This window comes from Lathyrus oleraceus, chromosome 7, assembly GCF_024323335.1.
Source record: "Lathyrus oleraceus cultivar Zhongwan6 chromosome 7, CAAS_Psat_ZW6_1.0, whole genome shotgun sequence".
NCBI classification, from domain to species: Eukaryota; Viridiplantae; Streptophyta; class Magnoliopsida; order Fabales; family Fabaceae; genus Lathyrus; species Lathyrus oleraceus.
In genome coordinates, this window is record NC_066585.1 from 323760444 (window position 1) to 323774803 (window position 14360).

Genomic DNA, 14360 nt, shown 5'->3' on the forward strand with positions numbered 1-14360 from the left:
GAACAATGAACCCCTTGAGAATGAAATAACCATGATGATGGTGACATATCCTTGCAAACAAGATAATGCTCAACCTTTTTAAGGGCCAAGAAAATCCTAATTGAAGCACAAACCCTCAGATGGTTGGTGATCAATTTATGAAGACCCTCAGGCTTGAATCTCTTAACCTCTCTATCTTCTGAGAAAGACCTGGGAGGATGACCTTCTTATTATCACATGATATGCAATATTCAAATGCATAATGTCCTATAAAATGAAATGCAATATGCTAAACTAGTCCCAAGAAGAGGAGGGCAAATTTTGAGGTGTTATAGTTGCCCTTATTCAATCCACTGTGAACCTGTCGATATGAACAGCCTCGGCTTTCAGATGATCAGAATGAAGAGTGATTGAATACAAAGAACAGATGAACAATTTGCACTCCGCTAGGAAATAATAAACAGTGCCTGTCAGAATCGGCAACGAGGTGATCTTAACAAAAGAATCCTCCTAGTACGGTGAGAGTCGGTCTGAGTATCGAGAAGAATGTTGACCTGGTAACCAAAATAAATGGTAACACAGGAGTAACCATGACCTGAATGTTGCTCATCAGTCTGAATACTGGAAGTGACTTTGATCTGAACATCGGAACAATAGGAGATTATCAATATTGGTCTGAACACCGAGAGATTGGCCTGAACGCCACTTCGATCTGAACATCAGAAAACTTCTTCGATCTGAACATCGGGAAACTGGCCTGAGTGCCACAAGTGCTCCAACCTGAACGTCGGAAACTTCTTCGATATGAACATCGAAAAAACGGCCTGAGTGCCACAAGTACTTTAACTTGAACATCGGAAACTTCTTCGATCTGAATATCGGAAAACTGGCCTGAATGCCACAAGTACTTCAACCTGAACGTCGGAAACTTCTTCGATCTGAACATCGGAAAACTGGCCTGAGTGCCACAAGTGCTTCAACCTAAATGTAGGAAATTTCTTCGATCTGATCATCAGAAAACTTCATGCCTGTCAGCATCGGCAGAAATAAGGAAAAGTGATAAATGAGGAAGCACGCGGGCCAACGACCTATGCTGGGGATAATAAGCCACGAGCATACCATCCCTACTTGGTCCATTGTGAACGAACAATTTGCGCTCAGCTGGGGATTTTTTTTCTCTTTTTTTTTTGCTTTTCTTGAACCCCGAAAACCTTTTAATCTTCATTTCCATCTCCGCCCGACGGAAACCCTTCCTCCAATATCGCACTACTGGGGAATGTTGTTAACTCAGAATCACGATGCCGAACTCCTCAGAGTAACATCTTCACCATCCGGCGAAACCAACTCTCAAAGGGTAACCACGGCTTGAGACTAGCTTATGCTTGCAATGTTGATGCATGATAATTTTTTTTCCAGCGTAATGCTCCATAACCATGGAAATGCTACGCAATTAACTATGCAATATGCTATGCTTATCTAAATGATGAATGCATAAAAAGCATCCCCCTCAGGAGACTCTACTAGGGAGCTCGAGGCACTCTGCTGAGGAACTCGACAACACTCCAATCTCCACCCTGCTGGGGAATAGCACTGCTGCTGGGGAAAGAACAACCCTCACCAGGGATGACCTCCACTGAACCTAACCCGCTTGGGGACTTCGCTGGGGAAACAACAGTCTTCACACTTGCTGGGGAACTAACAAGCTCTACCATGCTAGGGGAAACAACAACCTTCAGGCCTGGCTACCGAGGAAAAAGCTACCAACGGACACCTCCGCTGGGGAAATAGCAACCTTCAGTCCTGGCTGCCGAGGAAAAAGCTACCAACGGACACCTCTGCTGGGGAAATAGCAACCTTCAGTCCTGGCTGCTGAGGAAACATCAATCTTGAACCTGCTGGGGAGATAACAATCCTGACCCTGCTAGGGAAAATACGGAATACTTGACATGGAACACCGGTCGACTCGCCGTCTAACCATAACATCAACTTTCCACGTTTTAGACTTTGAAGAGTCTTCTTGATTAATCCTCCAGGATCGTCACGATTCTCTCTCAGTCTTTTCACCATTCTTCAATTCCTCATCCCTGATTGGACTCCACAGGGATCTCTTGTCAAAAGGCTTCACATCATAACCTGCAAGTGAGTGAAAATATATAACAGGACCTGCAAAAGAGATCGTTAGATAAAAACGTGCCCCAGGCGTGCCACAATTTTAACACCTAGGTCACTCAACCTTCCGAATAAGATTTCAGGTTTTCAATCTTATAAGCATGCATTGGAAGGGATCTCCATGTCTCAAAATGCAAAGATTCTTATCAAAATAAATGGATGTTTTTGCAATCAAAGCGGTAGTGAAAACAAAAAACAAAATTATTTGACTGAATATGCATTTTATTGATTGAAAAAGGTGTGGCTCGTAACTGAGCAATACACAGGAAGCAATTCCTAAAAAGAGGTAATTGCACACAAAAGGAAAAATCTATCCTAATGGCAATGTGAAACCGTGATCTCATCGAGTTCCAACTCGGTTACACCCCATATGTCCTCAAGATTCTCCATGCTTTCTTCCTTCTGAACAAGACGCTTCCGACGGATCTCTGCCGGGGATACCCTTTTTTTCCAAAGCCGCCCTTGTGGGGTTTTCGACTTGCCGGGTGTACAGTTTTTTCTCCTTTTATCCCTAATTTTTGCCCGAACCTTTTTCATTTTTTTTCGGTTCGCCGGGATGCCCATTTTTGCATGGACTATTTTATTCTTTTCATCCAGCGGGTCTCTTATACGAAGTATATTTTAACTGCGTCCGCATTCACAGGGGATGGAAAATCCTCGCCATCCATGGTCGTCAATAACAAGGCTCCGCCAGAGAAAACCTTCTTGACCACGAATGGACCTTCATAATTGGGTGTCCACTTTCCCCGACGATGGTTCTGAGGAGGAAGGATCCTTTTCAACACCATATCTCCTACGTGATACACACGAGGTCGCACCTTTGGGTCAAAAGCACGCTTCATCCGCTGCTGGTACAACTGCCCATGAAAAATGGCTGCCAGCCTCTTTTCCTCAATCAGGCTCAACTCTTCATACTGAGTCCTTACCCATTCCGCCTCTTCCAATTTCACGTCCATCAGGACTCTCAACGAAGGAATCTGAACATCAACTGGTAGCACGACTTCCATCCCATACACAAGCGAGAACGGCGTTGCCCCAGTAGACGTACGCACCGAGGTTTGATACCCATGCAATGCAAACGACAACATCTCGTGCCAATCCTTATAGGTCACGACCATTTTCTGCACAATCTTCTTAATATTCTTATTAGCTGCCTCGATCGCCCCATTCATCTTTGGACGATAAGGAGAAGAATTGTGATGCTCGATCTTGAATTCCCGACACAACTCTGCCATCATCTTATTGTTGAGATTAGAACCATTATCAGTAATGATTCTTTCGGGAACCCCATATCTGCAAATAATGTCTCTCTTCAGGAATCTGGCAATGACCTGTTTTGTCACGTTTGCATAAGACGCCGCTTCCACCCACTTGGGAAGTAATCGATGGCCACTAATATGAACCGGTGCCCATTCGAAGCCGTAGGCTCAACCTTTCCGATCATGTCAATGCCCCACATAGCAAACGGCCACGGAGATGACATTAAACTTAACGGGTTTGGAGGCATGTGCACCTTGTCAGCATAAATCTGGCATTTATGACATTTCCGCACGAAGTAGAAACACTATGCCTCCATTGTCATCCAATAATATCCGACTCTTAACAACTTTTTCACCATTGCATTTCCGCTGGCATGGGTACCGAACGACCCTTCATGCACCTCTTTCATCAACTGGTTTGCTTCTCTGTCATCAACACATCTGAGCAAAACCCAATCAAAATTCCGCTTGTACAAAACCCCATCTTTTTTCAGATAAAACACCATGGTCAACCTCCTCAGAGTCTTTCGGTCCTTCTTCGACGCTCCCTCAGGATACACCTGGGTCTCCAAATACCGCTTAATGTCATAGTACCATGGCTTCTCATCATCAGGCATTGTTTCAACAGCAAACACATAAGCCGGTCTATCCAGACGTCCCACCTCAACACTAGGGAACTGATTCCACCACTGCACCTTAATCAAGGCAGCCAGAGTAGCCAAAGCATCTGCCAAAGGATTTTCTTCTCTCGGCACATGGTGTAATTCTACCTTGGTGAAAAACGTCAACAATCTCCTCGTATAATCCCGGTATGGAATTAAATGAGATTGATGCGTATACCATTTCCCATTAACCTGGTTCACAACCAAAGCTAAATCTCCATAAATAACAAGGTTTTTGATCCTCAAATCAATCGCCTCTTCAATCCCCAAGATACGAGCTTCGTATTCAGCCACGTTGTTGGTGCACTCAAATGTTAGTCGGGCAGCAAAAGGAATGTGGGATCCTTTCGGCGTAACCAAATCAGCACCAACACCGCTACCATTCACGTTAACGGCCCCATCAAACATCAGAATCCATTCGAACTCAGGGTCAGGCCCCTCCTCCGGGATTGGTTCCTCGCAATCTTTCGATTTGAGAAACATGATGTCCTCATCAGGGAATTCAAACTTCATCGGTTGATATTCCTCAATGGGTTGCTGGGCGAGGTAATCAGACAATACACTCCCCTTGATTGCTTTCTGAGAGGTATACTGGATATCATATTCGGTCAAAATCATTTGCCATCTCGCAACCCGTCCGGTCAATGCTGGCTTCTCAAAAATATACTTGATCGAATCCATCTTGGAAATCAATAAAGTGGTATGAACCAGCATATACTGTCTCAGTCGGCGAGAAGCCCATGCCAAAGCACAACAAGTTTTCTCGAGTAGTGAATATCTCGTTTCACAGTCGGTAAACGTTTTGCTAAGGTAGTAAATCGCATGCTCTTTTCGACCAGACTCGTCATGCTGCCCCAGTACACACCCCATAGACCCCTCGAGGACCGTCAAGTACAGAATTAACGGTCGTCCCTCCACAGGAGGCATCAGAATCGGAGGCTCCTGCAAATATTCTTTTATTTTTTCAAATGTCGCTTGGCAATCACCGTTCCACCTGACCGTTTAATCTTTTCTCAACAACTTGAATATAGGTTCACACGTGGCTGTTAGATGAGATATGAACCGTGAAATGTAGTTCAATCTACCTAAGAAACCACGAACCTCTTTTTCTGTTCTCGGTTCAGGCATTTCTTGTATTGCTTTTACTTTAGCAGGATCAACCTCGATTCCTCTTTCACTCACAATAAACCCCAGCAACTTACCGGACCGCACCCCGAAAGTGCACTTATTCGGATTCAACCTCAGTTTGAATTGTCTCAACCGGTCAAACAGCTTGGCCAGATCTACCAAATGCCCCTCTTCTGTTTGGGACTTTGCTATCATGTCATTAACATAGCATTCAATTTCATGATGAATCATATCATGAAACAAAGTCACCATGGCTCTCTGATACGTGGCACCGGCGTTCTTGAGACTGAATGGCATCACCTTATAAAAAAAAGTGCCCCATGGTGTGATGAACGTTGTTTTCTCCATATCATCTGGCGACATTTTGATTTGATTATAGCCAGAAAAGCCATCCATGAAGGAAAACACCGAGAACTGAGCTGTATTATCTACCAACACATCAATGTGAGGTAATGGGAAATCATCCTTCGGGCTAGCTCTGTTCAGATCCCGGTAGTCCACACACATTCTCACCTTTCCATCCTTCTTCAGGACTGGCACAATATTTGCGACCCAAGGCGGATAATTAGTGACGGCTAGGAAACCAGCATCCAACTGCTTTTGTACTTCCTCTTTGATTTTCATGGCCATCTCGGGTCGAGTTCTGCGCAACTTCTGCTTCACTGGAGGACAATCTGCTCTCAATGGTAACTTGTGCACAACAATATCGGTATCCAACCCTGGCATATCTTGATACGACCAGACAAAGATATCAACATACTCTTTCAACAAGGCTACCATTCTGGTCCTGACATTTGCCTCCAAAGTGGCCCTAAATTTCACTTCTTTTCTAACCTCCTCGGTGCCCAGATTCACAACCTCGACTTGCTCTTCGTGCGGTTGAATCACCTTCTCCTCTTGTTTCAACAACCTGGCTAATTCCTCCGGCAGTTCACAATCTTCTTCGCCTTCTTCTTCGGCATGATAGATCGGATTGCCGAAGTCATATGAGGGTGTAACAGAATTGTTACCAATGAGATCCAGAGAATGATCGCATCTGCATGAATGTTGATTCATGCATTGCTTTAGAACCGGGACGAGACAAATTGAAAAAGGGAAATGAAAACAAACATTGCCATTTTTATTTTCGTTTTTATTTAAACTGCCAAAATAAACGAAAAACAAGGAACACCGCTTTTAATGAAAAAACATCCTTTTATTGATGATGCAAATATTACAAAACGAAACACATGAGGTGGCCCTTACATTGAACCATTATGTTTCGGGCAAAACGTACGGCTTTCATGCAAACAGTATTGAAAAACAGAAATATTACTCTTCACGTAGAGTGACAGTGATGATCTTTTCGGCCTTCCAGTTCTGGATCTCCATCCCTGGTACGCACGGTTTTATCCACAAGTCTAGCTCGCAGTCACTGTCGATCTCTTCACCCACCGCACAGATGCGATCTGGATCTAGCAGTCCAGCACTCGTGAACTGAATGGCTGACAACGGCCTTTATTCTGCCCAGATGAGCCTCGGCCCGGCTGATAACCAACCCCAAATTTGTCTTCCTTCGCGGTGATATCTATCATCTTCCCCCAACCTGGGGCTTCTCCACTCTTCACCACCTCGGCGGCCTGTTTATACGAAGAAATAGACAGCTTTTTCTCCTCCTTAGCAAAAACGGCATTTTCCACCTTAACGGTTTCACACGCCTGACTCGGGGTTTCCCATATTTCACCGTCCATTTCCACGTACTTGAACGATGACAACTGACTGATGAAGATATCCTCTTCCCCACAAACGGTGACGACCTACCCGTCCCAGATGTACTTCAGTTTCTGGTGCAAAGTCGAAGTCACTGCCCCAGCAGCGTGTATCCATGGGCGACCCAACAAGCAACTGTACGTCGAATGAATGTCCATGACATAAAACACAGACTTAAACACCTCAGGCCCGATCTTCACAAGGAGCTCCACTTCCCCAAACATAGCCCGCTTAGAACCAAGAAATGCTCTAACAACCAGGTCCGTAGGCCTCAGCACTACTCCTTCACAATCCAACTTCGCCAGGGCCTTCTTAGGCAACACATTGAGCGATGAGCCTGTATCCACCAATACGTGCGAGAGCACTGCTCCTTTACACTCCATTGATATGTGTAATGCCTTGTTCTGATTACGCCCGTCCACAATCAAATCAAGATCAGTGAAACCCAACCCATGGCTGGCATTGACGTTTGACACCAATGTCTCCAATTGATTGATCGTGATCTCTTGCGGGACATAGGCTCTCTTCAGTATTTTCAACAAAGCCTATCTATTCCCCTCGGAGCTCAACAAAAATGACAAGATCGAAATCTTGGACTGCGTCTGCTGCAAGTGGTCAACAAGCTTATACCCAGACTTTTTGATGATCCTCATAAATTCTTCAGCTTCATCATCAAGTTCTTTTTCCGACCCACCAGGCGCCTGTGTCGCCACAGGAGTACCCTCGCTCACCACCTGCTTCCCTCTTGCCCGGGTGCGAACAACCTTCCGCTACGAGTGAAACCATTGGGTCCGGCATTATCCACCTTTGAAACGGTGGTTTCAGTTGCAGCCTGATCTTCCTGCTTCTCCCCATTACAGTAAACCTCCCCACCATAGTGCCACGGCACAGCATCATCGCTTTCATAAGGAATAGGCCCCGGTACCGTGATGGTAACTGGAGCTGCATCTGCCGGTGCTGACAAGTCAATCGGATCAAAGTAGATGGTTATGGTGGAAACATCCTCCCTCTCCAAACCGACCTTCTCAAATTGGATACTTCCATCATCCATCATTCTTTGAACAGCCTCCCTCAATGATACACACCCATCGGTGGCAACGGTGCAAGCATCATAACAACTATCACAACCTGGGAAGACCTCATTCCTCAATAGTTGTCTCTTGACCTCAGCCAATGGAGTCTTCAACTGGTCCACATTCATCAGCCCAATCGTCCTCCTATCCTCAGAAATTTCATTCACCCCCATCTGACCATGCGCGGGTATGGGACTAGCATTAACATTTGGTGATGGTGCAAAATTGATTGCCTTAGAATCCACCAATTCCTGGACAACATGCTTAAAAGCTTTACAATTCTCCATATTGTGTCCAGGGGCACCAAAGTGGAATTCACATTTGGCATTCTCATCATAACTGGCAGGCCTCTGATCGGGTCTCACCGGAGCCAATGTTCTCAGTTGAACCAACCCCAGATCTTTCAACTTCTTCAACAAGAATGAGTACATCACAGGTGGCCCATCAAATTGACGATCAGTCATTTGCCCTCTTACTTGATACCCGGCCCTCTACGGTCTCTGTTGAAATGGTTGTCGTTGCTGTTGTGGTTGTTGTTGTTCCTGTTGATTATCAGCAGGAATTGTTACCGCATCAGTATGCTGGTAATAACGATCCCTACCTTGTCCCCTCTGGGCATACACAACACTTGTGTCACCCTCCTTCTTTCTCCGGCCATTACCAAAGGGCTTCTTCGATCCAGACGACGAAGCGTAACCCTGTATCTTTCCCATCTTCAACCAACTTTCTATTCTTTCCCCAGCCACTACAATATCAGCAAAGTTGGTAACAGGGCATCCCACCATTCTTTCAGCAAAGGTCCCCTGAAGGGTACCCATGAATAGATCAGACCTTTCTCTATCTACCAACGGAGGTTGGACTCGGGCAGCCAACTCCCTCCACCTCTGTGCATATTCCTTAAACCCCTTATTAGGCTTCTGAGACATACCCTGCAATTGGGTACGGCTAGGAGCCATGTCAGTGTTAAATTGATACTGTTTAAAGAATGCATCTCCGAGATCCTGCCAGCTCTTGACATCAGATGACCTCAGCTTGGTATACCACTCCAAAGACCCACCAGACAAGCTGTCCTGGAAGAAGTACATCCAAAGCTTCTGATCCATTGTATAAGCAGAAATCTTTCGGACAAAAGCCTGAAGATGAGTTTCCGGGCAAGAACTCCCATTATACTTGTCAAGCCCAGGCGTTTTAAACTTTTGCGGGATCACAATCCCCTCAACCAGCCCCATGTTCGACATGTTGACAACCCCCAGAGTAGCATAACTTTCTAGAGCCCTGATCTTCTCCGCCAGCACCTGAATCTCTTTATTCGGTGGTTGGACACCATATTGCCCAAATTGTTCATTCAGCACAGAGAACTGTTCTTCTTCTCTATCCTCCTCGGCCCCAAAGAAAGGAGGAAATAGACTATCCTTCAGATTGTTACCCACCGGACCTAATCCACCGCCTGCGGCAACATAAAAGCCACCACCATTATTGATCACTACACCAGCAGTAGTTGTCTTCTTTCTGGGATCTCCACCATCCCTAGAACCACCCAGACCATTGTTGGACACACCCTCCTGATTATTACCACTGTTGGTAGCTGAAGCCCGCTCGAGCTTCTCCACTTTATCAACAAGTGCTTTCTGCCCCAAGGCGAACCCTTGCATGACGTTAATCAGCTCACTCATTTTTTCCTTCAACTCGAGAATGTCTGCGTCGGGTAGATCCATCAGCTTGGATTTGTTGCGCCTGGTAGGGTATCTGTGTGGACAGGCTACGTGCAACGAAATAATTCTACGTGCGCGAGCAATGATTCCTAAAACAATCAAGCACGTTAGAAACCGACACCTGCAAAATAGAAGACAAGTTATTATGATTCATGCATGAATGCAATGTCTATCCATATGAGGAACACTCTGTCTTTCGATCTTGGTTTCATCGAGACAGATAATAATTTGGCAACCATATTCTGACATCCATCATTTGATTCAAAGCAGAGAATTATGATTTAGCAAAGATATCACCCAACCATGTGTGTGCTATGTGAGTGTGCACAGAAAAGCAAATAAAGCTTGAAGATCAATCACTGTATGATAATAACCACTGCATATCAAAAGTGCACTACACGTGCAAGAGTCATACATCAAGCTGATACAAATCAAATTATAATTCTCTAGAATCAGAAAGAAAATACAAACCAGTGAATTCCGTCAACATGCCTGACGGTAATCCAACACATGATGATAACTGCGACAAAAGTCTAAACCGAAGAAGGTCCCACAGAAGGTTCTGCATCATCAACCATCTTGGAAAACTTCACGGCGAACCTGAGCTCAATGTTCTCCTGTTGCAACCTTCCCATCTCCTTCTGGTGAATCTTCATCTGACGGAAATAGTGGTCTCTCTCAGCAAGATAATGATCTCTCTCAGCTGCAATCTTCGCGTTCTCTTCTTCCTTAATCTTCAGCTTTTCTTCCCACTCGGCGGTAAGGACTTTGACTCTGGCTTCCCTCTGAGTCTTCACAAGGACCCTTCTCCTCTTCTCATCTTCAATGATTCTCAAAGCTCTAGCCAACGTTTCCTTGGTAATGTCGTGCTCCTTCGTGGATGACTCCAAAGCTTGGCTGATCTTGCGGTAATAAGTGGTGTCTATCTCAAAGGGCTTCACCTCAATGGCATGTCTCTTATCCTGGTCTTCTATTTTCCCTTTGATTTCCTGATTAGCCATTTGAATCCTAGCAACACTCATCTCCAACTCAGTCTTCTCTGCATGCAGCTGATCTCTAGCCTTCTTCAACTCAAGGAACTCCTCTATACTGACAGAAGAACGGGATTCCTCAATCAGCGGATACCAAAGATCACCCACAGGAAATGGTAGACGAGTAAGCTCAACTCTCCTTCTGAGCCATTCATCAAACGGAGGAAAAGACCTGTTATTAGCTCTACCAAAAGGAATCTTGCCTTTCCTTTGAATGTTACGCCACGCCTCAGACACTAGCTCCAACGATGACTGGTTACCCTCAACAGGGAAGTAACAAGAGCTCTGAATTTCATACTCGAGAGGAGGAACCTCCATAGCAAACCCCATTTGTCTCTTAAGAAGCACCGGGTTGTAATTAATTCAACCTTGAACTCCTATAAGAGGCACATTGTGAAAACTCCCGCAACTGTAAATAAAGTCTCGTCCAGCCTCATCAATGTGAGTCCAAGCTATGTCCTTGGCTCGCAAACCCATCAACTTGGTTGCCCAATTGACAGTATGGTCAAGAAGAACAAAGGCACCCCTGGAAGGCAAATATCCCATGAACCACTTGTATAACAGCAGAGCACAACACCTAATCAATCCCCCACGCCGCTTCTCGTTCCGATTATGAACCGAGTAATAGACATCCCCAACCAAGGTAGGAATGGGATTCCTCTACACAAACACCCGGATGGCATTAATGTCTACAAAGTTCTTCTGGTTGGGAAACAAGATGATTCCATAGACGCTCACAGCAAGTAGAGCACAGACAGCCTTCCAATTACCCAAAACAGCATACTCCTTGGCCTTAGCTTCCAAGAAACTCAGATGGAAACCGGGCAACTTTCCCTTCTCCTTCAAACCTCCTTTAGTCACTTCGTGGCTCAAATAAAGAGCACGAGAGATCTCCTCAACATCAGGTTCCTCCTTAGTGGCAAAGAAAGGAGCCTAGTTTCTGATCTGAATACCCAGGATGCCAGCGTAGTCCTCCATCAAAGGTCCCAACAAATAATTCGGGAAGACAAAGCACCTCAAACTAGGATCATAAAACTGAAGAAGAGTATGGATCGCGTCCCTATCCCCATCTGTAAGCCTGAAAACCATCCTCAAAAGACCACCATAAGCCTCACGGAACATCCCCACATGGTCAGGCGTAATCAATGCTATCATACCCTTTAACACGCTGATCTCGGGATCGAAGAAACTGTATACAACATCAGCTTTCAAGTCAATCCTCATATCTAAAACGGGGATGTCTCTCAACCAGGATCTCGATCAAGAATGTACCCTGCATATGTATAGACATGAGTTAGATGCGGATAAATGCAAAATGTGAATGATGCTGATGCATGAATGCAATGCACTGTGCCATCCTCCAAGTCATCTGATCATCCACTGCACTGGGTTCTAGTTTCTGAACTAATCACAACCATCTGAGGGAATCAGTAACCCTAAATCCAACTCGGGGTTACAAAATAAACGGAACCGAAGGATATATCACCATCATCACTGGAAAATCGCTGAACTGATAACAACAAAATCAACTATACCAACCCAGGGAATCCTGAAATAAACGGATCCCCACTGATAATACCACGGACAGAACTCTGGCGTCTCAGAAATAAATCCGTAAATCCAACTTAACCAAAGTCACCATCAGAACATGCATCTACAGGAATCAAACCCTCCCCTCACAGGTGAATTCTAATAAGGTCATCCTAAAGCGGATAATGGTCTCGACAATCGGGCAAGATACTCAACGGGTTTGCCCTTTCGGGTGTGCCGTTGCAGCTCTTATAAGATCGTCTAAACCAAAGATCCAGAAAAGAACGGTCACCGAAGTCAACAGCTCAAAAGAGATAAACCCAACCATAGTGGAAACTCCACAAGGAAGAGTTTTTCTCAAAAGAACCTCGTCCGGCTGTGGTATGTCACATCGCAACAATCATGTTAATCTAACATGTGAGGAAATGTGAGACCACGCTAATCCTAGGTATATACTCGGGACCGGGTTTTAGCTACACTCAGAACACCCACCCCAAAATCAGAGGAACCAAACCTGTACAGAATCCAGCACAATGACAATATGATGCATGCAAACATATGTGCAAATATATACAATCACAGTATAATAATCATAAATGCCATAAATAAAGCAGCAAAAGCAACCAAAACTATCCTAGAGAGCGCTAGGATTGACTCGCTTAGGGAAGATGGACCAGTAAGAGGTCAACTTCTATAATCCCCAGCAGAGTCTCCAACTATCGCAACACGAAAAACAACCGGCGAGAAAAGACACAGAGCCGCCACCGTGCGTTATTTATCCCAAAGGAGGGAAAGGAAACGCTCGAAGTAAACCTAAGGAAAGGAAAGGAATGGTCTTACGACTAGAGAATGCAAGGTACGGGAGTCGGTTATGCGAAGGGAAGGTATTAGCACCCCTACGAATCCATCGTACTCGACGGGATCCACGTTCAAAAGAATAGAATAAGGTTGCTAATAAACGTCTCAAAGAATGCACCAACTGGACTGAAATAACAGGTGAAAGAAGACGGAAGCGGACTCGGCAGGATGTCGCATCCTGGGCCTACGTAGTTTTTCAGGAACAAACATCAGAGTCAATGTAGTTCGGGGAAATGGGAAACATGCTCGCTAGGATATCGTATCCTATGCCTACGTATCTTCTCTATCCAGAGAAGAATCAAAACACTCGTAGTTCGGCTAACGCAAGACGAAACAAAACACTGAAAAGAGACGCTGAGACGTCAAAGCAAATATACAACAGGAAACAGAATGCCAATCGCTGGTCTTACATCCAACTCCGAACAAACAAACACAAACAGGAAACCGAAGGCCAACAGATGGACTTACATCAAACTCTAAGCACACAACAAATAGGAAACGGAATGCCAATCGCTGGTCTTACATTTAACTCCTGCACACACAAAAAGCTTATCAAACAGACAAGCTAATAGGGAGTCTGGAACTCGAGCCTAATAGCTGTCACACAAACACACACCATAAAAAGAAAAGGTTGCCCGGAGAGATCTCGCACGATATCCTTCCTACGTATCTCATCTGGTATGAGAATCAGGGCGACGTAGTTCCCCTTACCAGGGAAGAAACTTTCTCTTAACTAGAGAACAGGGAATACAAACTAAAAGGGAGACTGACTCGAGCCTAATAGTTGTCATGCAATCCACAATAGTCCTAGGTTAAGGTCTCTGAACAGAACCTAACTCGCACAGGCAGCAAGTCAATTCAAACGGCAAATAATCACAAACATACAGGCATCACATGCTATATGCAAACAAGCGGCTCATATAACATGGTTGGGCTTTAGTCAAGGGGTCACATCAACCTCGACAAACAAACCAATACTGTAGGGTGTCAACTGGGCTCTTAACCACTGACATTGACCGTCAGGGTGAGCAGATGAAAGGTAATGAGGGTTAGACCTCATAGCTCTTAACCCGGGCCTGGGTGAGCTTCAAATCAATGAAAACATGGGGGTCCAGAATGAGGAACCCTACTCCACTTGACTGACTCTATATACAAGGATCTAGGGTTAGGTTCAAGAGCATCAGCACGTAGTGCGAGCATAATGAACGAC